Here is a 24451-nt window from a genome sequence, read left to right as displayed (position 1 = left end):
CTTAGAACATTCCTGGAATATTAGTTATTTTTTGCCAAATTGGCACCTTACTTGGACAGAAAAGGCTCTTCACAAATGAAGCATGACCTACACTCCACAGAATGTCATCGTTGCATTAAAATCTTATGATGATGTGCTTTACAACGGCCTCCTGACGTTATACTTTTGATCCCAAGTTTGTGTGGAGCTGTTTGCTTGATCATGCTTGTAATAGTAAAACACGGCACTCTGGGTATCTTGGAGGTGCTCAAGTTAGGTATCCAACCCGTAATGTATAAGCAATAATATACTTGGCACTCAGGAGAACTTTACAGTGAAGAAAAACATCATTTATTCAGTGCATCCAGTTCAACATGAACGTTTTCGGTCCAAACATAGGACCTTCATCAGACAGTGTTTGAATACTGCAATATATACACAAAAAAATTCAAGAAGATTTTTTTAGACAAAATTCATGATGCACAATGAGAATACGATGTATTATATTCGAAACTACATAGCATAAAGCAGATATCACTGGTAGAGTGACCAAACAACACTTGTGGCGGACTAGGTGAATCCGACTTGGTGCTACGTGAGTCGTGAGCCTCGTTTTGGAGATACTAAGAGCTGTGAGCGTTGACAAGAAGATTGTGATAAGGTGACCATGCTAAGTCTTGATAAAAAAAAAAAATCACAGCATCACCCAGCTCCGCTTCCAGGTTCTGGAACAAATTGATATCCCTAGGAGGGGCCAGAACCGCATCAAAATGCTCCAGAGAAGGGAGGCTTATTGGATTTATACGTTGCAGACTTTAGAACACAAGGGATTGAATAGGGACTACGACGTCTCAGCTTTTTTGTAAAAAACACTGTGAACATATTGTATTGTAATTTTGGTATGTTTTTCATGCTATGTTGATTTTAATCTCTTCTTCTTGTATCCTCACAGAATCGTTAGTTGCACCTTTATGCACCGAGCACCGACTATTCCTCACATGGTATAGTATTTCTACATCATGCCATATCAATATAGAGTATTAATATTGTCTCTATATTGTATTTGTGTGACCAACATTAGGAATTTCCTAGGGATCTACTGGTTAACATTTGCTCATCCATTATGCGGATGTATAGCCTCTAAAGGTAGTCATTTCTAGCTCCAGTTCCCCTCTTTTTGTTCTCCAGTGCCCACAAAACTTCCCTGTGCTGCGTCCTCATTGACACATTGACACATGAGCTCCGATTTTCACTCACACACTGTAGCTACAGTACGCAGGCGCCCTCTGGCCTGGATACCTGCCCTATGCTCCCCTGAGGCTGAGAACTGTTTTACGCATGCGCTCCCCGCACTATCATGTGACGCCGATGACGCAATGGGTCAGGTGACCCCCTGCCGGCGTGCACATAAACCCGGAAGTACCGCTGGGATGCCAGCATCTCCGGGAGGGTTCCCTTCAGCACGGCGCCATTCTCCGCAGCAGTAACAGGTACAGCGGCGCACCGCACTGTATTAACCTCCTACCCCTGCTCCTGACGTCGGGGTTATTCATTTATCTGGTACCGCCTTTGTTCCTTACAGCGCTCTTTGCACCAGCGATTACTTCGCCTCTCTGCAGCGCATTTTCACTAACTGTAGAAGGTAATACCTCCTTTTGTTCAATCTTATCTTCACTGTGGGTCTTCAGTAGTGCCTAGTGATGTTTATACATATCTGCTCCATAATGTCTTTTTTAGGCGGCATTACACCCCCTGGATTCTGTCTGGCACTGGCACCATTTGTGGGCCCATACAGACAAACTGTGTATTCCAGGTATATAACCTTTCTGGGGGGGACAGTTCACTCCCACCCTATATATGCTACTACGGGGTTGTTTATCCATACACCTAGTGTTGGTTCAGACACAGCTCTGGTGGTCACACATCAGGGTCACCACGTCCATGGTGACCTCATACTATATATCCTAGCACTGATTCCTTTTAATGGCATCCTGATGTCTTGATATGTCTTTATATGTTGTCACATGGTTTTACGTGTCTGTATTCTTGTATTTTAGGCAGCTCACCCTGCACGACCTTGGGGCAATCTCTCTATTTATTCCCCACCCTGGCAGGCCGTTATCAAGACTTAAGGTACCTTCACACGAAGCGACGCTGCAGCGATAGCGACAACGATGCCGATCGCTGCAGCGTCGCTGTTTGATCGCTGGAGAGCTGTCACACAGACAGCTCTCCAGCGACCAACCATGCCGAGGTCCCCAGGTAACCAGGGTAAACATCGGGTTGCTAAGCGCAGGGCCGCGCTTAGTAACCCGATGTTTACCCTGGTTACCAGCGTAAAAGTAAAAAAAACAAACAGTACATGCTCACCTTCGCGTCCCCTGCCGTCTGCGTCCTGACACTGACTGAGCTCCGGCCCTAACAGCACAGCGGTGACGTCACCGCTGTGCTTTCACTTTCACTTTAGGGCCGGTGCTCAGTAAGTGTCAGGAAGCGGACGGCAGGGGACGCGAAGGTGAGCATGTACTGTTTGTTTTTTTTTACTTTTACGCTGGTAACCAGGGTAAACATCGGGTTACTAAGCGCGGCCCTGCGCTTAGCAACCCGATGTTTACCCTGGTTACCAGTGTAAAATATCGCTGGTATCGTTGCTTTTGCTTTCAAACACAACGATACACGGCGATCGGACGACCAAATAAAGTTCTGAACTTTATTCAGCGACCAGCGACATCACAGCAGGATCCTGATCGCTGAAACGAGGCTCACGACTCACGTAGCACCAAGTCGGATTCACCTAGTCCGCCACAAGTGTTGTTTGGTCACTCTACCAGTGATATCTGCTTTATGCTATGTAGTTTCGAATATAATACATCGTATTCTCATTGTGCATCATGAATTTTGTCTAAAAAAATCTTCTTGAATTTTTTTGTGTATATATTGCAGTATTCAAACCCTGTCTGATGAAGGTCCTATGTTTGGACCGAAAACGTTCATGTTGAACTGGATGCACTGAATAAATGATGTTTTTCTTCACTATAAAGTTCTCCTGAGTGCCAAGTATATTATTGCTTGCTTGATCATGCTAACATCGATCTACATAGCTGTCAACTAAAAGTCCTTGCTCTAATAACACTTCAAAGTAGAAGGAGAGTCGCCATTAGAAGACACATTGGCCATGACTATATAGCTGTAATGTTGTTTTATGGACTACCTTTCAGGAAAATGTGGCATCTTATGGAACCATCATTAAGGCCAAGCAAAGAGTAACCCATCTCCTCTTTGACCACAATCAAGCGCTTAGTGAAGGACAGGCACTGACAACCCTCCCCATCTACAGCATCCCATAGTTATGAACTCAAAAAATAATTAGCAGAATTTTCTTTCTTACAAAGAATTAAGTTTTCAAGTTGACTACCAGCCTTGCCCCGGGCCACAGTCTCTTCTTGACGAGATTATACTTGCTATATTTGTTCTATTTAAATCTAGTGCACCCATTGATAGAACATTGTTTTTATCCTTTCTGTTGCCATTAACCAGGATATTTTTTCCAGACTTGTACATCCCTAAACTCAGATAAACCGACAAATAGCAATTAATTAAGATTGATTGCACGGGACTTGGTTTTCTCTTGGGTCAGTCCTGAGATAACATTGTGGAGAAGGTTTAGGGTTTTGTTTTTTTTCGGAAAAATGTGTTTTTGTCTATGGAGGAATTTGTGTCATTTTTTAAATCTCTCGTTTCATTACACAGAGAATTGAGATAATGCAGAGATGTCAAACACACCCGGAAAATGGCAGAGATATCAGATTCTGGTCCCTGAACTCAACAATGCAAAATACAGTTTTAACTACCTGCTTAAATGGAGCTTACTAGGAAGAGAAACGCTAATAACTACTGACATCAATGGTAAAGTTACTGTTCTTACTTTTTATGCTTTCTATTTATACTGCAAGTTATATCTTTGCTTTATTTAGGGACTATATTCTTCCTAAGAAGAAAATAATAGCATTACTACTGTACAAGAGTATGACTACCATAATACTGACCGCTATGTACAAGAATATAACTACTGTAATACTGCTCCTATGTACAAGAATATAACTACTATAATACTGCTCCTATGTACAAGAATATAACTACTATAATACTACCCCTATGTACAAGAATATAACTACTATAATACTGCTCCTATGTACAAGAATATAACTACTATAATACTGCCCCTATGTACAAGAATATAACTACTATAATACTGCCCCTAATATACAAAAATATAACTACTATAATACTGCCCGTGTATACAAGAATATAACTGTTATAATACTGCCCCTATATACAAGAATATAACTACTATAATACTGTCCCCTATGTACAGGAATATAACTACTATAATACTGCTCCTCTGTACAAGAATATAACTACTATAATCGTGCCCCTATGTACAAGAATATAACTACTATAATACTGCCCCTATGTACAAGAATATAACTACTATAATACTGCCCCTATGTACAAGAATATAGCTACTATAAAACTGCCCCATGTACAAGAATACAACTACTATAATACTGCCCGTGTATACAAGAATATAACTGTTATAATTGGAGCGCTCCCACACCGCCGCAGGGCCGAGGGGTACCCGGAGCCGGGCCTCTGGGTCTCAGTCTCGGGGTTGTCACGGTGGCTAGACCCGGTCCGTGGCCCTGTCCGTCAGTGGGGGACGTCCGGTGTAATCGGTGGTAGTAATGGTAGCGATGTAGCGGTGCAGTTGTGGGGTGTAAGTCGCGGTAAATAACGAGGACACCAGGTTGCAGTCTCTTTACCTCTTTACTGGAGATCTCTGAGTCCTCAGTCCAGAATACGGTTCACCAGGCTACGCAAGTCCGGCCGGTCCAATGGCACCTCCAGAGTTCTCCTCTCAGGTGGAAATCTGTGCCTTCCTACTTAGCGCTATGTGTTGTAGTCCTTCCCTGCTGTGCTCTCGGAAAGTGACCCCACAACGGTTGTGTCTGTTTCTTAAGTTCCCTCACAACTCGATTTGATGTTCCTCTGTAATCCACCCCTTCCCTGTATTCAGGTTGGAATGGCACCCGTTTGTCAGGTAGGCCTGGAGTTCTTCCGGGACCCTAGAGACGCCCCTCTCCCGCAATTGCCCCCCAAGACTTCATAGGTGATATGTGGTAGACAGCCCGCCTGAGACCGACTGTCCTGCCGCTGTTTGGAGTATGGCTTGAAGCTGTATTCTAATCCACTCCCTCGGCGTTCCGGCCACCGGTATTGCGCCTCAGCAAGGTGCTGCCTCTTTCAGCACAACCCCTGCTGGTATTCTCCTTCTGCTTGATCTCGTTTCTCACTCAGCACAATCTGTCTCGCTTCTAGTCCTTTCTTGAGTCCCGCCGCTTCCAGGAGCCTGCGCGGACCCGTTACGTTCTTTCAATGCCAAGCCTCTGCCAGGATCCCACCCCTGGCAGAGACCCTACAGTCTCTCCCTTCACAACACCCCCTGCCACAGGGTGTTGCTCCGTTCAATCCCGTCAGCGTTCTCTCTAACTTCCTGCCTGACCCCCAGTTTACCCACTATGGTGGGGAGTGGCCTAATGAATAGCACCCTTAGCTCCCCCCGGAGGCCCAGCTGTGAAACATATTGGTGTCTGTGATACCTGATTGGAGGAACTCCTTCGGTGCCATCGAACGTACCATGGCTCCCCTTAGCGGCGAAGCCACAGCACTGCAACGACCAGGACTCTGGGGCGCTGCACTCCCCCCTGGTTAAACACAGTACTCCGGGACTGGGAAGAAAAACAACAATACAGATTAGCAAAAAGACATACAATTTTGTTGAGTGTAAAACAATAAGCATACTTGAACAGGCTTCCCTTTATGGGAGGTGAGGACACTTTTAACGTTACAAACATAGTCAACATTATAAATTACAGGCTATGCATAACTCCTGTTACCCAACCGGGTATTCTACTTAGTGCAAATTCTGGAACAATAAATTAACATTGCCTTTAAGAAACATACACTCTTAGTTTACCAAAGGCCTTCCTATAATCACATTACAGGGTAAGGTAACTTCACATTCTCCTACTTTGAACCTGCAGGACCGCCTGTCCCTATGGCACCAGACCTACTGCCTCTCCTTTCTTTTACAGGACCGCCCCGTTCAGCCAGGGCCTACTGCCTTTCGCTACTATACATAGTATAGACATAACATTCCTTTCTTTTTAGAGAACTCTGAGCCAGCTCTACTCGGCTCCTTTAAGGACTCACTCTCTAACCCCTACGGGTTCGCCTTCTGTCCTTAGTAACAAAGTAACTTTCTATGGGGACGCAGGGTTGACCTTCTATCCTCACCTTCATCATTACTTCCTTACTTTCAGCTATGCAGATCTCTATCTCTACCCCTACGGGCTCTCTGCATCTTTTCTTTCTGCAAAACATTATTTAGATTTCACATTTCAACAAATTCAACACATATAACTTTTCATGTAAAACAGTTACATTTCTTTTCAAAGCATCATCATGGCATTACTGTTCTGCAACAGTATCTTTCTCAAGTTCAATTCTTCACATCCCCTTTAAGAGGGGACCAAGTCTTTCTGAGGTAGCTCGTCTCCTCAGCCTACCAGTCCATGCAAAGGTTCCGGTATGGTATCTTCGCAAAGTGTCTTTAACTAGAACCAGTAGCAAAGGTATCTTCACAAAGTGTCTTTGGCTCAAACCAATAGGGCAAATATCTTCGCAAAGTGTCTTTGGCTAAAACCAGTAGGGAGCACCCTTAAGAAGGTGCAAACTATTTACAAAGGAAGTTCGAATCATGCACAGTCCATGATTTCTGCAGTTCTTTAAACTTGTGCAAAATTTTAGGAAAACTCAGAACAAACACAGGGATCCCGGGTCAACAAAGGGATCCATTAACCCTGGGCGGGTTTAGCAACTTAAAGGAATAAAAGACAAACAGTAACTATTTACATTTTCATGGTATCGAGGTTTATTCTTCTTCCGGTGGCTGGGGCTCCCGGCCCCCGGCCACTGCAGCACCAGTGTCCTCGGTTCGAACATGCAGATGGACTCGACTGGCCAACTCCGGGGCTGCCACTAGGCGTACCGTTGCGATGGTGACAAGTTCAGGCGCTCCCGGGACCAGGTCTGGGGCTGCAGGTGCCGCAGGCCCAGACATACACCGCCGAACATTCCGTGCATACCACCCCAGTGGGTTCAAGTGGCGGCTGTAGGTCACAGGATCCCCCTTCTGTAACGGTTCTCCGCTTCGGCCACAACAGGGAGCCCTCACGTTACAATGCGCAACGAAAACATCAGTATCCAGTCCCGGCTCGTGTATGAGGCCCCACCCCCTTTTTACATGGTAGGCCAACACAGTGCCCCGCCTTACCGCGTCTCTGTCATCCCATGCCGGGGGGGGTTGTTGTACTTTCGATGGGCCCATCGACTCAGCTCCTTTCCGTCCTTTCCACTGCAGAATCAAGCACTGTCTATATTGCTCCCATGTAAGCACCGCAAGGGTGGACCCGTTCTCCCGGGATCCATCTGCTCTAAACCAGGGGGTGTCCCACCGAAGAACTACTCCATCTAAGCTCACATCCACGGGCTCCCCCACTCCGGTCGACAGCGGTGGCACCATCCTCCCCAGGTCACCAGGGGATAACACCATTAACCCTGCCGAGAAGGGTCGCCCTTTACTGAGATGGAGGTAGGTTGTGGAAGCGGACTCGTGAGGGGGAGCAGGGGCGTCTTCCGTACCTACGCCTGATGTGGTTCCACCGATGTCGATCCGGTCCGCTAACAAGAACGCTGGAGTCGGCTGCTGCTCGGACCGCGGCTCTTCCGATGCGGCCTCCGAACGCTGCTCCGCTCGCTGTGGTTCCTCCTCCTCTAACTCCGAGGTCGGGATTGGTGGACGTAGCTCCGCTGTCAGGTCCGCAGGCTCCTGGTCCGTCTCTGGTGAAGGAGAGCAGGCCGGGATCGCTCCTTCCTTGCTCAGGCACTCGCTGCTCATCATCGCTGCCTGATAGTCGGTGGCAGTGCATGCACCTGACCGCCATTTCTCCGAGGTCGGGCTTCTCCGTCTCCAGCCTCTCGCCGTTGCATATCAAGGGGTGTTTCTCCTCTGCTTTGGGGCAGGTCATTCCTCTGCAGCCAGAAGTGCAGGGGGCGGTAGCCATTTCTCGCGCCACACTGGGAGTCTCCGCCCATAACACGCCCTCCTTCCCCTTGGGTGTAGCAATGGCGGCGCCTTTTGGCGGGAACTTTTGGCGGCTAATGGCGCAGCACAGTCTTACAATGAAGTACAGTCCAAGCACAACAAATCACAGTCTCTAGGCACACATGACCTGATTCTTCAGGCTTAAGTAGATCCTGTTCGTGACGCCAAGTTGGAGCGCCCCCACACCGCCGCAGGGCCGAGGGGTACCCGGAGCCGGGCCTCTGGGTCTCAGTCTCGGGGTTGTCACGGTGGCTAGACCCGGTCCGTGGCCCTGTCCGTCAGTGGGGGACGTCCGGTGTAATCGGTGGTAGTAATGGTAGCGATGTAGCGGTGCAGTTGTGGGGTGTAAGTCGCGGTAAATAACGAGGACACCAGGTTGCAGTCTCTTTACCTCTTTAGGGCTGTCCCACACGTCCAGATAATTCCGGTACCGGAATAAATCGGTACCGGAGTTATCCGTGTCCGTGTGCCTGGGAACTCACGGAGGCCATACCTGCGGCACACGTGTGCCGCCCGTATGGCGAGTGGGTACCACACGGAGCGTGTGGTACCCACTCTGCATGGTGCTGAAGCTGCGATTCATATCATCCCTGCAGCAACGTTTGCTGCAGGGAAAATATGAAGAATAGTGTTTAAAATAAAGATCCATGTGTCCGCCGCCCCCCCACCCCCTGTGCGCCCCCCCCGCTGGTCAGAAAATACTCACCCGGATCCCCCGTCGGCAGTCGCTCCTTCCTGGTCTGGCCGCGGCACTGTATGCGGTCACGTGGGGCCGCTCATTTACACTCATGAATAGGCGGCTCCGCCCCTATTGGAGGTGGAGCCACATATTCATGAGTGTAATCGGCCGCATACAGTAGAGAAGCCGCGGCCAGACCAGGAAGGAGCGACTGCCGACGGGGGATCCGGGTGAGTATTTTCTGACCAGCGGGGGGGGCGCACAGGGGGTGGGGGGGCGGCGGACACATGGATCTTTATTTTAAACACTATCATTCATATTTTCTCAGTAGCAAACGCTGCTACAGGGAACATATGAATGGCGGCTTCAGCACCATGTGGGGGGGACAGCGCTTACTGTAGCGCTGTCTCCGGCACGCCACACGGACCCCAGACGGAGAATGTCCGTGTGAGGTGCGTGTTTTACACGGACCCATTGACTCTATTGGGTCCGTGTAATCCGTGCGCTCCCACGAACACTGACATGTCTCCGTGTTTGGCACACGGAGACACGGTCCGCACACGGTCCGCACAAAATCAATGACATCTGAACAGATGCATTGATTTTTATGGGTCTACGTGTGTCAGTGTCTCCGGTACGGGAGGAAACTGTCACCTCACGTACCGGAGCCACTGACGTGTGAAACCGGCCTTACTGGAGATCTCTGAGTCCTCAGTCCAGAATACGGTTCACCAGGCTACGCAAGTCCGGCCGGTCCAATGGCACCTCCAGAGTTCTCCTCTCAGGTGGAAATCTGTGCCTTCCTACTTAGCGCTATGTGTTGTAGTCCTTCCCTGCTGTGCTCTCGGAAAGTGACCCCACAACGGTTGTGTCTGTTTCTTAAGTTCCCTCACAACTCGATTTGATGTTCCTCTGTAATCCACCCCTTCCCTGTATTCAGGTTGGAATGGCACCCGTTTGTCAGGTAGGCCTGGAGTTCTTCCGGGACCCTAGAGACGCCCCTCTCCCGCAATTGCCCCCCAAGACTTCATAGGTGATATGTGGTAGACAGCCCGCCTGAGACCGACTGTCCTGCCGCTGTTTGGAGTATGGCTTGAAGCTGTATTCTAATCCACTCCCTCGGCGTTCCGGCCACCGGTATTGCGCCTCAGCAAGGTGCTGCCTCTTTCAGCACAACCCCTGCTGGTATTCTCCTTCTGCTTGATCTCGTTTCTCACTCAGCACAATCTGTCTCGCTTCTAGTCCTTTCTTGAGTCCCGCCGCTTCCAGGAGCCTGCGCGGACCCGTTACTTTCTTTCAATGCCAAGCCTCTGCCAGGATCCCACCCCTGGCAGAGACCCTACAGTCTCTCCCTTCACAACACCCCCTGCCACAGGGTGTTGCTCCGTTCAATCCCGTCAGCGTTCTCTCTAACTTCCTGCCTGACCCCCAGTTTACCCACTATGGTGGGGAGTGGCCTAATGAATAGCACCCTTAGCTCCCCCCGGAGGCCCAGCTGTGAAACATATTGGTGTCTGTGATACCTGATTGGAGGAACTCCTTCGGTGCCATCGAACGTACCATGGCTCCCCTTAGCGGCGAAGCCACAGCACTGCAACGACCAGGACTCTGGGGCGCTGCATAATACTGCCCCTATATACAAGAAAATAACTGCTATAATACTGCTCCCATATACAACAGTATAATTACTATAATACTGCCTCTATGTACAAGAATATAACTACTATAATACTGCTCACCTATGTACAAGAATATAACTACTATAATACTGCTCACTATGTACAAGAATATAACTACTATAATACTGCTTCTATGTACAAGAATATAACTACTATAATACTGCTCCTATGTACAAGAATATAACTACTATAATACTACCTCCATGTATGAGAATATAACTACTATAATAATGCTCCTATATATAAGGATACAACTACTATAATACTATCCCTATGTACAAGAATATAACTAATATAATAATGCTCCTATATATAAGAATATTACTATAATACTGCTCCTATGTACAAGAATATAACTACTATAATACTGCCGCCTATGTACAAGAATATAACTACTATAATACTGCCCCTATGTACAAGAATATAACTACTATAATAATGCTCCTATATATAAGAATACAACTTCTATAATACTGCCCCAATGTACAAGAATATAACTACTATAATACTGCCCCCTATGTACAAGAATATAGCTACTATAATACTGCCCCAATGTACAAGAATATAACTACTATAATACTGTCCCCATGTATGAAAATATAGCTACTATAATACTGCTCCTATATATAAGAATATAACTACTATAATAATGCTCCTATATATAAGAATATAACTACTATAATACTGCTGCTATGTACAAGAATATAACTACTATAATACTGCTCCTATATATAAGAATATAACTACTATAATACTGCTCCTATGTACAAGAATATAACTACTATAATACTGCTCCTATGTACAAGAATATTACTACTATAATACTGCTCCTATATATAAGAATATAACTACTATAATACTGCTCCTATGTACAAGAATATAACTACTATAATTCTGCTCCTATGTACAAGAATATAACTACTATAAGGGTATGTGTCCACGTTCAGGATTGCATCAGGATTTGGTCAGGATTTTTCATCAGTACTTGTAAGCCAAAACCAGGAGTGGAACAATTAGAGGAAAAGTATAATAGAAACACATGCACCAATTCTGCATTTATCACCCACTCCTGGTTTTGGCTTACAAATACTGATGGAAAATCCTGACCAAATCCTGATGCAATCCTGAACGTGGACACACACCCTAATACTGCTCCTATATATAAGAATATAACTCCTATAATACTGTTCCTACATATAAGAATATAACTACTATAATACTGCCCCTATGTACGAGTATATAGTTTGAGACTGCAGTGCGCTCTATATACAAATATATAACTGTGCGTAAGACTCAACATTTGTGGTACAGAATATTTCTACTTTAACGCTCTGCTTTGTTGAGTTTTCTTTCTGCATTTTCATTGATCCCATCCATGGAACATGACACGGTGCGTAGGAAAACTCGTAGGGCTGGTTTGTACATGTATCACATACACAGAGACCCCCATAGGACCCTTAAGATGAAAGCAGCTTCTAAGAATTTCTGCAGAAGATGATGCCCGTCTGTAGAAGAGATTTACCCAGGCAGGGTATTAAATTGCAAGGAAGTACCCTGTCTGAGGGGATTTAGCCCTGGTGTGACTTTATTGCTGTCTGGTTTCTCACCTTGGTGCTGAGTTATTTGTCTCTTGGGGTCCGGTAAGCCTACGCCTCAGTCCTTCTTGAGTTGAAGGACTGTTTTCCATCACCTCCTGCCGCTCCCGAATCCCAAGAATCTCGGGGAAGCTTTTCACTAGACACTTTATAAATTCTACCTGATTGTGTATCACCCATTCACCAGCCAGACTTCTAGGGCTCTAGGAGCTGAGACAACTTCTTCACACCCCTTGCTTTGCCTCTCTGAATAGTGACCCTTTAGTGCCTGAGGATTGAGGGCCTCAAATATCCCTGAACAGCGCGTTGTGCCGGCTTTGTGCTCTTTACATTTGTCCTTACAGTTTGGTTTCTACATTTGTACCAATTTGTACATCTTACATTCTTGATACTGTGCCCCACACCTGCAAATTGTTGCTTACTTGTCCCAGCTCCAGTGCCGAGCTTTGCACCCTTCTTCCCTAACGACTGGCTCCCTCTGCTGGTGCACACAATTCATTTCATGTGCTTAGGCTCTTTTAGGCTGGCACGGGCTCCTGCAAGTAGCCTGAGTATTCAGGTAGTTTATCATTCTCACAGCTACCCAGATTCTGAGATGTAAAAAAGGTGCAAATGGAGCTAACTAGAAGGAAAAAAAGAACTATAGAGATAACATGAACATTTCAAATTCCCATTCATTGTACCATCCTTGGTCTGCCCAGGCACCGTCATTAAAGAGCTGGGCCTATCACATACTGTAACTAGCCATGCTGCTCACTCCCTCCTCTCACAGCATGGTATCTCGCACACTGCAGCTTCATCTCCCTCCTCCCTTGATTTTCCTGTGTGTTTTAGTCTACAAGGATTATTTTGGAACTGAAGAGGCTTCTAAATTTTACAGAGATCATGTAACCCGATAAAGGGGAATATTAGGCTACTGGGATGGCTAGAAGATGCCACTATGTCCTAATATCAGAAATGAATTAAAGTTGGGGTCCAGAACTTTTATATTGATGGACGGTCCTTAGGATAGGTTATTAATATCAGATCGGTGGGGGTGATACACTTGACAACACCCGCTTATTACCTGTTCCCAGTACATCTCGATGTGCTAAGTTGTGGAGTGGAACAGCGCTGCTCTGTCAACTGTATAGTGGCCCCGGCCGAGTACTGCACATTTGCTCCTATTTGAATTTGAATAGGCGTAGATCTGCAGTACCCCACTATGGTACTGCATCTGAGTACATTTGGCCAGCATCGGGAACTGCTGATCGTCGGGAGAGCTGAGCAGCTACATGCAGACTTACATTACCAAGTGCAATGCTGAGTGTTGGATGGAGTGGTGTGAAGCCGCCACCAGTGGACTCTGGATGAAATGTGTTCTGTGCAGTGATGGATCACACTTTTATATCTGGTATCTGTCTGGTGGACAAGCCTGGGTTTGGCGATTGCTGGGAGAACGTGACCCGCCTGACTGCATTGATTAGTGGAGGAGACATAATGCTATGGCCTGTTTTTCAGGATTTGGCCTCATTCCCTTAGTTTCAGTGAAGGGAAATCCTAATCCTTCAGCACAAGACATTGTTGGCAATTGTAGCTTCCATCTTTGTGGGAACAGATTGGGGAAGGTCCTTTTCTGTTCCCCATGACTGTGCCCAATGCACAAGCTCCACAAAGACACGGAGGGGGGAGAACATGACTGGCCGCACAGAGCCCGGTCCTTAACTCCTTCCAACACCTCTGAGATTGTGAGCCCATCCTCTCCCCAATATCAGGGTCTGACCTCACAAATGATAAAGGGGCAAAAGTTCCACAGACGCCTCCATGAATCAATAGAAATCCTTCCCAGAAGGGCGGGAGCCGTTATATCTGCGCAGGGGCCGACTCCCTATTACTGTCCATGGATGAAGGACAGGTGGTGAGAAAAGCTCCTGTAGTGTAATGTGGAGGGGGCACATACTTTTCTTCATACTGTTTTTCTTTATTATACAGTCCTGATTGTGGTAACCATGCTTGGATCAGGTGGGATAGAAATGGGCCAACGGTTGTCAGAAATGTAAGGGTTAAACGTCAACGTCTGAAACAACGTGAAACATGCCGGGCTTGGAATACTAAATGCATGTACTAGGAAATCAGCTCAAAGGACAAAAAGAAAAATGCTTAAGGTCATGTCTATGGCAAACCAATTTCCATAATTTTGTCATTCCCGACCTCCTGGGATATTAATAACTGGGCCTGCGTGCAGGGCCGTATTTGCCACTAGGCACTCGAGGGCATGTGCCTAGGGCGGTGACGATGCGGGGGGGCGGCACCAGAGCAAGGATGTTTTTTTGTTTTTTTTTGTAAAGTCCGGCGGGGTCACCTTAATAAACAACCCCCCCGCCCCCCCAGCTCGTGGTCGCCCGCCCGCCCGCCCGCGCCCCAACATCATGAGTGGTGAGTCATCATCAATCATACATAGATACTCACCTAGCTAGCTCCAGCGATGCCTGGTCTGGTCTCCGCGTCGGCCGGCGGCAGCTCGTCCTGTGTGAGCGGTCAGGTGGTACCGCTCATTAAGTTAATGAATATGCGCATATTCATGAACCTAATGAGCGGTACCACCTGACCGCTCATACAGGAGGACTAGGGTGCTGCGCCGCCGCCGGGACAGAGGTGGATTCCATGCGGTGTGGAAAGGAGTCGGACGGTGAGTCGGTGACTCGGTGAGTATGATGTCATGTGTCAGCCAGGGTGGGAGGACGGCGGGGGGAGGACCGTGGACGGGGAGCGGAGCAGCGAGCCGAGCCATAGGATGGGACAGGAGCACAGAGCGGCGGGGAGCCTCAGCCGATGAAGATGAGCCTGGAGGCGGCTGGCCAGGCTGCATGGAGGGTGGAGCCTGGGGGCGGCTGGCCAGGGGGGAGAGGAGAGATGACGAGCCATGCAAGATAGGAGCCCGAGCCGGGCGGCGATGAGCCACGCGTACAGGGGGGGAGATGGGAGATGAGCCAAAGAGCCACCCCTGCATACAGTGAGACCTGGGAGGGGGACATCACATGAGCCACGCATGGGGGGGATGGGACATGAGTCAGAGCCACCCCTGCATACAGTGAGGCCTGGGAGAGGGACATCACATGAGCCACGCATGGGGGGGGGATGGGAGATGAGTCAGAGCCACCCCTGCATACAGTGAGGCCTGGGAGGGGGACATCACATGAGCCACGCATGGGGGGGATGGGACATGAGTCAGAGCCACCCCTGCATACAGTGAGGCCTGGGAGGGGGACATCACATGAGCCACGCATGGGGGGGGGATGGGAGATGAGCCAGAGCCACCCCTGCATACAGTGATGCCTGGGAGGGGGACTTCACGAGCCACGCATGGGAGGGGGATGGGAGATGAGTCAGAGCCACCCCTGCATACAGGGAGGCCTGGGAGGGGGACATCACATGAGCCACGCATGGGAGGGGGATGGGAGATGAGTCATAGCCACCCCTGCATACAGGGTGGCCTGGGAGGGGTACATCACATGAGCCACGCAGGGGGGGGTGGGAGATGAGCCAGAGCCACCCCTGCATACAGGGAGGACTGGGAGGGGGACATCACATGAGCCACGCATGGGGGGGGATGGGAGATGAGTCAGAGCCACCCCTGCATACAGGGAGGCCTGTTGTGAAATTGGATTTTAGGCTCCCCCGGTGGCCACTGGTGGAATTGAACTGGTGTGCATCATCCTCTCTGTTCACCTGTTTCCATCAGGATGTGGGAGTCGCTATTTAGCCTTGCTCCTCTGTCACTTCCATGCCGGTCAACATTGTAATCAGAAGCCTTTCTGTGCATGTTCCTGCAGCTAGACAACTCCCAGCTAAGTTGGACTTAGTCCTTGTTTGTTTTTGCATTTTGTTCCAGTTCACAGCTGTAGTTTCGTTTCTGTGTCTGGAAAGCTCTTGTGATCTGAAATTGCCACTCTGATGTTATGAGTTAATACTAGAGTCTTAAAGTAATTTCAGGATGGTATTTTGATAGGGTTTTCAGCTGACCATGAAAGTGCCCTTTCTGTCTTCCTGCTATCTAGTAAGCGGACCTCAATTTTGCTAAACCTATTTTCATACTACGTTTGTCATTTCATCTAAAATCACCGCCAATATTTGTGGGGACCTCTGTCTGCCTTTCGGGGAAATTTCTCTAGAGGTGAGCCAGGACTATATTTTCCTCTGCCAGGATTAGTTAGTCCTCCGGCCGGCGCTGGGCGTCTAGGGATAAAACGCAGGCTACGCTACCCGGCTACTGTTAGTTGTGCGGCAGGTTTAGTTCATGGTTAGTTTAGTTTCCATCCTTCCAAGAGCTAGTTCTTATGTTTGCTGGGCTATGTTCTCTTGCCATTGAGAACCATAATAGTTTGACCGGCCTAAAAGGGTTAAATTAATTGACAGAGAAAGGAGAGAAAAAGAGAAGTCTGCTGAAGATTTTATTTTTTTTTTCTCAGTTCTGAGTGTGCTTGTAATTGAATCTCTTGCAAGTCTGCCTATATTGCAGCCTTTCTCTCTCTCTCCTTCTAATCCTGGAATAACTCTGTGCTAGGATGGGCTGTGCTTACTCAGTGGAATGAGTGCGCCCTGGCGGCGAATTTCAGAGAGGGTCTCTCTGATGCCATTAAGGATGTTATGGTGGGGTTCCCTGTGCCTGCGGGTCTGAATGAGTCCATGACAATGGCTATCCAGATCGATAGGCGTCTGCGGGAGCGCAAACCTGTGCACCATTTGGCGGTGTCTACTGAGAAGACGCCAGAGAATATGCAATGTGATAGAATTCTGTCCAGAAGTGAACGGCAGAATTTTAGACGAAAAAATGTGTTGTGCTTCTATTGCGGTGATTCAACTCATGTTATATCAGCATGCTCTAAGCGTACTAAGAAGCTTGATAAGTCTGTTTCAATTGGCACTTTACAGTCTAAGTTTATTCTATCTGTGACCCTGATTTGTTCTTTATCATCTATTACCGCGGATGCCTATGTCGACTCTGGCGCCGCTTTGAGTCTTATGGATTGGTCCTTTGCCAAACGCTGTGGGTATGATTTGGAGCCTCTTGAAACTCCTATACCCCTGAAGGGATTGACTCCACCCCATTGGCTAGCAATAAACCACAGTACTGGACACAAGTAACTATGCGGATTAATCCGGATCACCAGGAGATTATTCGCTTTCTTGTGCTGTATAACCTACATGATGTGTTGGTGCTTGGATTGCCATGGCTGCAATCTCATAACCCAGTCCTTGACTGGAAAGCTATGTCTGTGTTAAGCTGGGGATGTAAGGGGACGCATGGGGACGTACCTGTGGTTTCCATTTCATCATCTATTCCCTCTGAGATTCCTGAATTCTTGACTGAATATCGTGACGTTTTTGAAGAACCTAAGCTTGGTTCATTACCTCCGCACCGGGAGTGCGATTGTGCCATAGATTTGATTCCGGGTAGTAAATACCCTAAGGGTCGTTTATTTAATCTGTCTGTGCCTGAACATGCTGCTATGCGAGAATATATAAAGGAGTCCTTGGAAAAGGGACATATTCGTCCTTCGTCATCTCCCTTAGGAGCCGGTTTTTTCTTTGTGGCTAAGAAAGATGGCTCTTTGAGGCCGTGCATTGATTATCGGCTTTTGAATAAAATCACGGTTAAATATCAATATCCGTTGCCACTGCTGACTGATTTGTTTGCTCGCATAAAGGGGGCCAAGTGGTTCTCTAAGATAAATCTTCGTGGGGCGTATAATTTGGTGCGAATTAAGCAGGGGGATGAGTGGAAAACCGCATTTAATACGCCCGAGGGCCACTTTGAGTATTTGGTGATGCCTTTTGGTCTTTCAAATGCCCCTTCAGTCTTTCAGTCCTTTATGCATGACATTTTCCGTGATTATTTGGATAAATTTATGATTGTGTATCTGGATGATATTTTGATTTTTTCGGATGACTGGGCTCTCATGTCCAGCAGGTCAGGAGGGTTTTTCTGGTTTTGCGGTCTAATTCCTTGTGTGTGAAGGGTTCTAAGTGCGTTTTTGGGGTTCAAAGGATTTCCTTTTTGGGATATATTTTTTCCCCCTCTTCCATCGAGATGGATCCTGTCAAGGTTCAGGCTATTTGTGATTGGACGCAACCCTCTTCTCTTAAGAGTCTTCAGAAATTTTTGGGCTTTGCTAACTTTTATCGTCGATTTATTGCTGGTTTTTCTGATGTTGTTAAACCATTGACTGATTTGACTAAGAAGGGTGCTGATGTTGCTGATTGGTCCCCTGCTGCTGTGGAGGCCTTTCGGGAGCTTAAGCGCCGCTTTTCTTCCGCCCCTGTGTTGCGTCAGCCTGATGTTGCTCTTCCTTTTCAGGTTGAGGTCGACGCTTCTGAAATCGGAGCTGGGGCGGTTTTGTCGCAGAGAAGTTCCGATTGCTCCGTGATGAGACCTTGTGCTTTTTTCTCGCGTAAATTTTCGCCCGCCGAGCGGAATTATGATGTTGGGAATCGGGAGCTTTTGGCCATGAAGTGGGCTTTTGAGGAGTGGCGTCATTGGCTTGAGGGGGCTAGACATCAGGTGGTGGTATTGACTGACCACAAAAATCTAATTTATCTTGAGTCCGCCAGACGCCTGAATCCTAGACAGGCGCGCTGGTCGTTGTTTTTCTCTCGGTTTAATTTTGTGGTGTCCTACCTGCCGGGTTCTAAGAATGTTAAGGCGGATGCCCTTTCTAGGAGTTTTGAGCCTGACTCCCCTGGTAATTCTGAACCTACAGGTATCCTTAAGGATGGAGTGATATTGTCTGCCGTTTCTCCAGACCTGCGGCGGGCCTTGCAGGAGTTTCAGGCGGATAGACCTGATCGTTGCCCACCTGGTAGACTGTTTGTTCCTGATGATTGGACCAGTAAAGTCATTTCTGAGGTTCATTCTTCTGCGTTGGCAGGTCATCCTGGAATCTTTGGTACCAGGGATTTGGTGGCAAGGTCCTTCTGGTGGCCTTCCCTGTCTCGAGATGTGCGAGGCTTCGTGCAGTCTTGTGACGTTTGTGCTCGGGCCAAGCCTTGTTGTTCTCGGGCTAGTGGATTGTTGTTGCCCTTGCCTATCCCGAAGAGGCCCTGGACGCACATCTCGATGGATTTTATTTCGGATCTTCCTGTTTCTCAGAAGATGTCTGTCATCTGGGTGGTGTGTGATCGTTTCTCTAAGATGGTCCATTTGGTTCCCCTGCCTAAGTTGCCTTCTTCTTCCGAGTTGGTTCCTCTGTTTTTTCAAAATGTGGTCCGTTTGCATGGTATTCCGGAGAATATCGTTTCTGACAGAGGTACCCAATTCGTGTCTAGATTTTGGCGAGCATTCTGTGCTAGGATGGGCATTAGATTTGTCTTTCTCGTCTGCTTTCCATCCTCAGACTAATGGCCAGACCGAGCGGACGAATCAGACCTTGGAGACATGTTTGAGGTGTTTTGTGTCTGCAGATCAGGATGATTGGGTTGCTTTTTTGCCTTTAGCGGAGTTTGCCCTCAATAATCGGGCCAGCTCTGCCACCTTGGTGTCTCCCTTTTTCTGTAATTCGGGGTTTCATCCTCGATTTTCTTCTGGTCAGGTGGAATCTTCGGATTGTCCTGGAGTGGATGCTGTGGTGGAGAGGTTGCATCAGATTTGGGGGCAGGTAGTGGACAATTTGAAGTTGTCCCAGGAGAAGACTCAGCTTTTTGCCAACCGCCGGCGTCGGGTTGGTCCTCGGCTTTGTGTTGGGGACTTGGTGTGGTTGTCTTCTCGTTTTGTCCCTATGAGGGTTTCTTCTCCCAAGTTTAAGCCTCGGTTCATCGGCCCGTACAAGATATTGGAGATTCTTAACCCTGTGTCCTTCCGTTTGGACCTCCCTGCATCTTTTTCTATTCATAATGTTTTTCATCGGTCATTATTGCGCAGGTATGAGGTACCGGTTGTGCCTTCCGTTGAGCCTCCTGCTCCGGTGTTGGTTGAGGGCGAGTTGGAGTACGTTGTGGAAAAAATCTTGGACTCCCGTGTTTCCAGACGGAAACTCCAGTATCTGGTCAAATGGAAGGGATACGGTCAGGAGGATAATTCTTGGGTGACTGCCTCTGATGTTCATGCCTCCGATTTGGTCCGTGCCTTTCATAGGGCTCATCCTGATCGCCTTGGTGGTTCTGGTGGGGGTTCGGTGCCCCCTCCTTGAGGGGGGGGTACTGTTGTGAAATTGGATTTTGGGCTCCCCCGGTGGCCACTGGTGGAATTGAACTGGTGTGCATCATCCTCTCTGTTCACCTGTTTCCATCAGGATGTGGGAGTCGCTATTTAGCCTTGCTCCTCTGTCACTTCCATGCCGGTCAACATTGTAATCAGAAGCCTTTCTGTGCATGTTCCTGCTGCTAGACAACTCCCAGCTAAGTTGGACTTAGTCCTTGTTTGTTTTTGCATTTTGTTCCAGTTCACAGCTGTAGTTTCGTTTCTGTGTCTGGAAAGCTCTTGTGATCTGAAATTGCCACTCTGATGTTATGAGTTAATACTAGAGTCTTAAAGTAATTTCAGGATGGTATTTTGATAGGGTTTTCAGCTGACCATGAAAGTGCCCTTTCTGTCTTCCTGCTATCTAGTAAGCGGACCTCAATTTTGCTAAACCTATTTTCATACTACGTTTGTCATTTCATCTAAAATCACCGCCAATATTTGTGGGGACCTCTGTCTGCCTTTCGGGGAAATTTCTCTAGAGGTGAGCCAGGACTATATTTTCCTCTGCCAGGATTAGTTAGTCCTCCGGCCGGCGCTGGGCGTCTAGGGATAAAACGCAGGCTACGCTACCCGGCTACTGTTAGTTGTGCGGCAGGTTTAGTTCATGGTTAGTTTAGTTTCCATCCTTCCAAGAGCTAGTTCTTATGTTTGCTGGGCTATGTTCTCTTGCCATTGAGAACCATAACAGAGGCCTGGGAGGGGGACATCACATGAGCCACGCATGGGGGGGGATGGGAGATGAGCCAGAGCCACCCCTGCATACAGGAAAGCCTGGGAGGGGGACATCACATGAGCCACGCATGGGAGGGGGATGGGAGATGAGTCAGAGCCACCCCTGCATACAGGGAGGCCTGGGAGGGGGACATCACATGAGCCACGCATGGGGGGGATGGGACATGAGTCAGAGCCACCCCTGCATACAGTGAGGCCTGGGAGAGGGACATCACATGAGCCACGCATGGGGGGGGATGGGAGATGAGTCAGAGCCACCCCTGCATACAGTGAGGCCTGGGAGGGGAACATCACATGAGCCACGCATGGGGGGGATGGGACATGAGTCAGAGCCACCCCTGCATACAGTGAGGCCTGGGAGAGGGACATCACATGAGCCACGCATGGGGGGGGGATGGGAGATGAGTCAGAGCCACCCCTGCATACAGTGAGGCCTGGGAGGGGGACATCACATGAGCCACGCATGGGGGGGGATGGGAGATGAGCCAGAGCCACCCCTGCATACAGTGATGCCTGGGAGGGGGACTTCACGAGCCACGCATGGGAGGGGGATGGGAGATGAGTCAGAGCCACCCCTGCATACAGGGAGGCCTGGGAGGGGGACATCACATGAGCCACACATGGGAGGGGGATGGGAGATGAGTCAGAGCCACCCCTGCATACAGGGTGGCCTGGGAGGGGGACATCACATGAGCCACGCAGGGGTGGGGGGGTGGGTCGATGAGCCAGAGCCACCCCTGCATACAGGGAGGACTGGGAGGGGGACATCACATGAGCCACGCATGGGGGGGGATGGGAGATGAGTCAGAGCCACCCCTGCATACAGGGAGGCCTGGGAGGGGGACATCACATGAGCCACGCATGGGGGGGATGGGAGATGAGCCAGAGCAACCCCTGCATACAGGAAAGCCTGGGAGGGGGACATCACATGAGCCACGCATGGGAGGGGGATGGGAGATGAGTCAGAGCCACCCCTGCATACAGGGAGGCCTGGGAGGGGGACATCACATGAGCCACGCATGGGAGGGGGATGGGAGATGAGTCAGAGCCACCCCTGCATACAGGGAGGCCTGGGAGGGGGACATCACATGAGCCACGCATGGGAGGGGGATGGGAGATGAGTCAGAGCCACCCCTGCATACAGGGAGGCCTGGGAGGGGACATCACATGAGCCACGCATGGGGGAATGGGAGATGAGTCAGAGCCACCCCTGCATACAGGGAGGCCTGGGAGGGGGACATCACATGAGCCACGCATGGGGGGGGATGGGAGATGAGCCAGAGCCACCCCTGCATACAGGAAAGCCTGTGAGGGGGACATCACATGAGCCACGCATGGGGAGGATGGGAGATGAGTCAGAGCCACCCCTTCATACAGGGAGGCCTGGGAGGGGGACATCACGTGAGCCACACATGGGGGGGGATGGGAGATGAGCCAGAGCCACCCCTGCATACAGGGAGGGGGACAACATGAGCCACGCATAAAGGGGGGGGGAGATGAGCCATGCATACAGGAGGGGGGGAGAGATGAGCCATGCATGATGGGAGCGAGGAGCCGATGAGCCATGCATGGGGGGAGATGAGCCATGCATACAGGATGGGAGGGGGGTACATTATGCGTGGAGCATCATATGTGGCCATTTTATTCTAAAACAATCCACAGTGAGGAGATTGGAACAAAACAAAATCCTCTAAACTGCATGCTCGCAAACGCCAGAAGCCTGACAAACAAGATGGAAGAACTAGAAGCAGAAATATCTACAGGTAACTTTGACATAGTGGGAATAACCGAGACATGGTTAGATGAAAGCTATGACTGGGCAGTTAACTTACAGGGTTACAGTCTGTTTAGAAAGGATCGTAAAAATCGGAGAGGAGGAGGGGTTTGTCTCTATGTAAAGTCTTGTCTAAAGTCCACTTTAAGGGAGGATATTAGCGAAGGGAATGAGGATGTCGAGTCCATATGGGTCGAAATTCATGGAAGGAAAAATGGTAACAAAATTCTCATTGGGGTCTGTTACAAACCCCCAAATATAACAGAAATCATGGAAATCTACTTCTAAAGCAGATAGATGAAGCTGCAACTCATAATGAGGTCCTGGTTATGGGGGACTTTAACTACCCGGATATTAACTGGGAAACAGAAACCTGTGAAACCCATAAAGGCAACAGGTTTCTGCTAATAACCAAGAAAAATTACCTTTCACAATTGGTGCAGAATCCAACCAGAGAAGCAGCACTTTTAGACCTAATACTATCTAATAGACCTGACAGAATAACAAATCTGCAGGTGGTCGGGCATCTAGGAAATAGCGACCACAATATTGTACAGTTTCACCTGTCTTTCACTAGGGGGACTTGTCAGGGAGTCACAAAAACACTGAACTTTAGGAAGGCAAAGTTTGACCAGCTTAGAGATGCCCTTAATCTGGTAGACTGGGACAATATCCTCAGAAATAAGAATATAGATAAAAAATGGAAAATGTTTAAGAACATCCTAAATAGGCACTGTAAGCGGTTTATACCTTGTGGGAATAAAAGGACTAGAAATAGGAAAAACCCAATGTGGCTAAACAAAGAAGTAAGACAGGCAATTAACAGTAAAAAGAAAGCATTTGCACTTCTAAAGCAGGATGGCACCATTGAAGCTCTAAAAAACTATAGGGAGAAAAATACTTTATCTAAAAAACTAACTAAAGCTGCCAAAAAGGAAACAGAGAAGCATATTGCTAAGGAGAGTAAAACTAATCCCAAACTGTTCTTCAACTATATCAATAGTAAAAGAATAAAAGCTGAAAATGTAGGCCCCTTAAAAAATAGTGAGGAAAGAATGGTTGAAGATGACGAGGAAAAAGCTAACATATTAAACACCTTCTTCTCCACGGTATTCACGGTGGAAAATGAAATGCTAGGTGAAATCCCAAGAAACAATGAAAACCCTATATTAAGGGTCACCAATCTAACCCAAGAAGAGGTGCGAAACCGGCTAAATAAGATTAAAATAGATAAATCTCCGGGTCCGGATGGCATACACCCACGAGTACTAAGAGAATTAAGTAATGTAATAGATAAACCATTATTTCTTATTTTTAGGGACTCTATAGCGACGGGGTCTGTTCCGCAGGACTGGCGCATAGCAAATGTGGTGCCAATATTCAAAAAGGGCTCTAAAAGTGAACCTGGAAATTATAGGCCAGTAAGTCTAACCTCTACTGTTGGTAAAATATTTGAAGGGTTTCTGAAGGATGTTATTCTGGATTATCTCAATGAGAATAACTGTTTAACTCCATATCAGCATGGGTTTATGAGAAATCGCTCCTGTCAAACCAATCTAATCAGTTTT

General features: G+C 48.1%; 1 long non-coding RNA gene across 1 annotated transcript in view; it reads left to right on the top strand.

The window, feature by feature from the left end:
* Positions 1 to 1372: 1372 nt before the first annotated feature.
* LOC143766139 (uncharacterized) overlaps positions 1373 to 24451 on the top strand; it is a 34432-nt gene continuing 11353 nt past the window's right edge. The window contains exons 1-3 of the long non-coding RNA XR_013213540.1: positions 1373 to 1469; positions 1562 to 1621; positions 3730 to 3885. This is a non-coding gene — a long non-coding RNA (uncharacterized LOC143766139). The remainder of the gene's footprint in view (positions 1470 to 1561; positions 1622 to 3729; positions 3886 to 24451) is intronic.

The sequence above is a fragment of the Ranitomeya variabilis genome, chromosome 4 (assembly GCF_051348905.1).
Source record: "Ranitomeya variabilis isolate aRanVar5 chromosome 4, aRanVar5.hap1, whole genome shotgun sequence".
NCBI classification, from domain to species: Eukaryota; Metazoa; Chordata; class Amphibia; order Anura; family Dendrobatidae; genus Ranitomeya; species Ranitomeya variabilis.
This window is presented reverse-complemented; position numbering and strand designations above follow the sequence as displayed.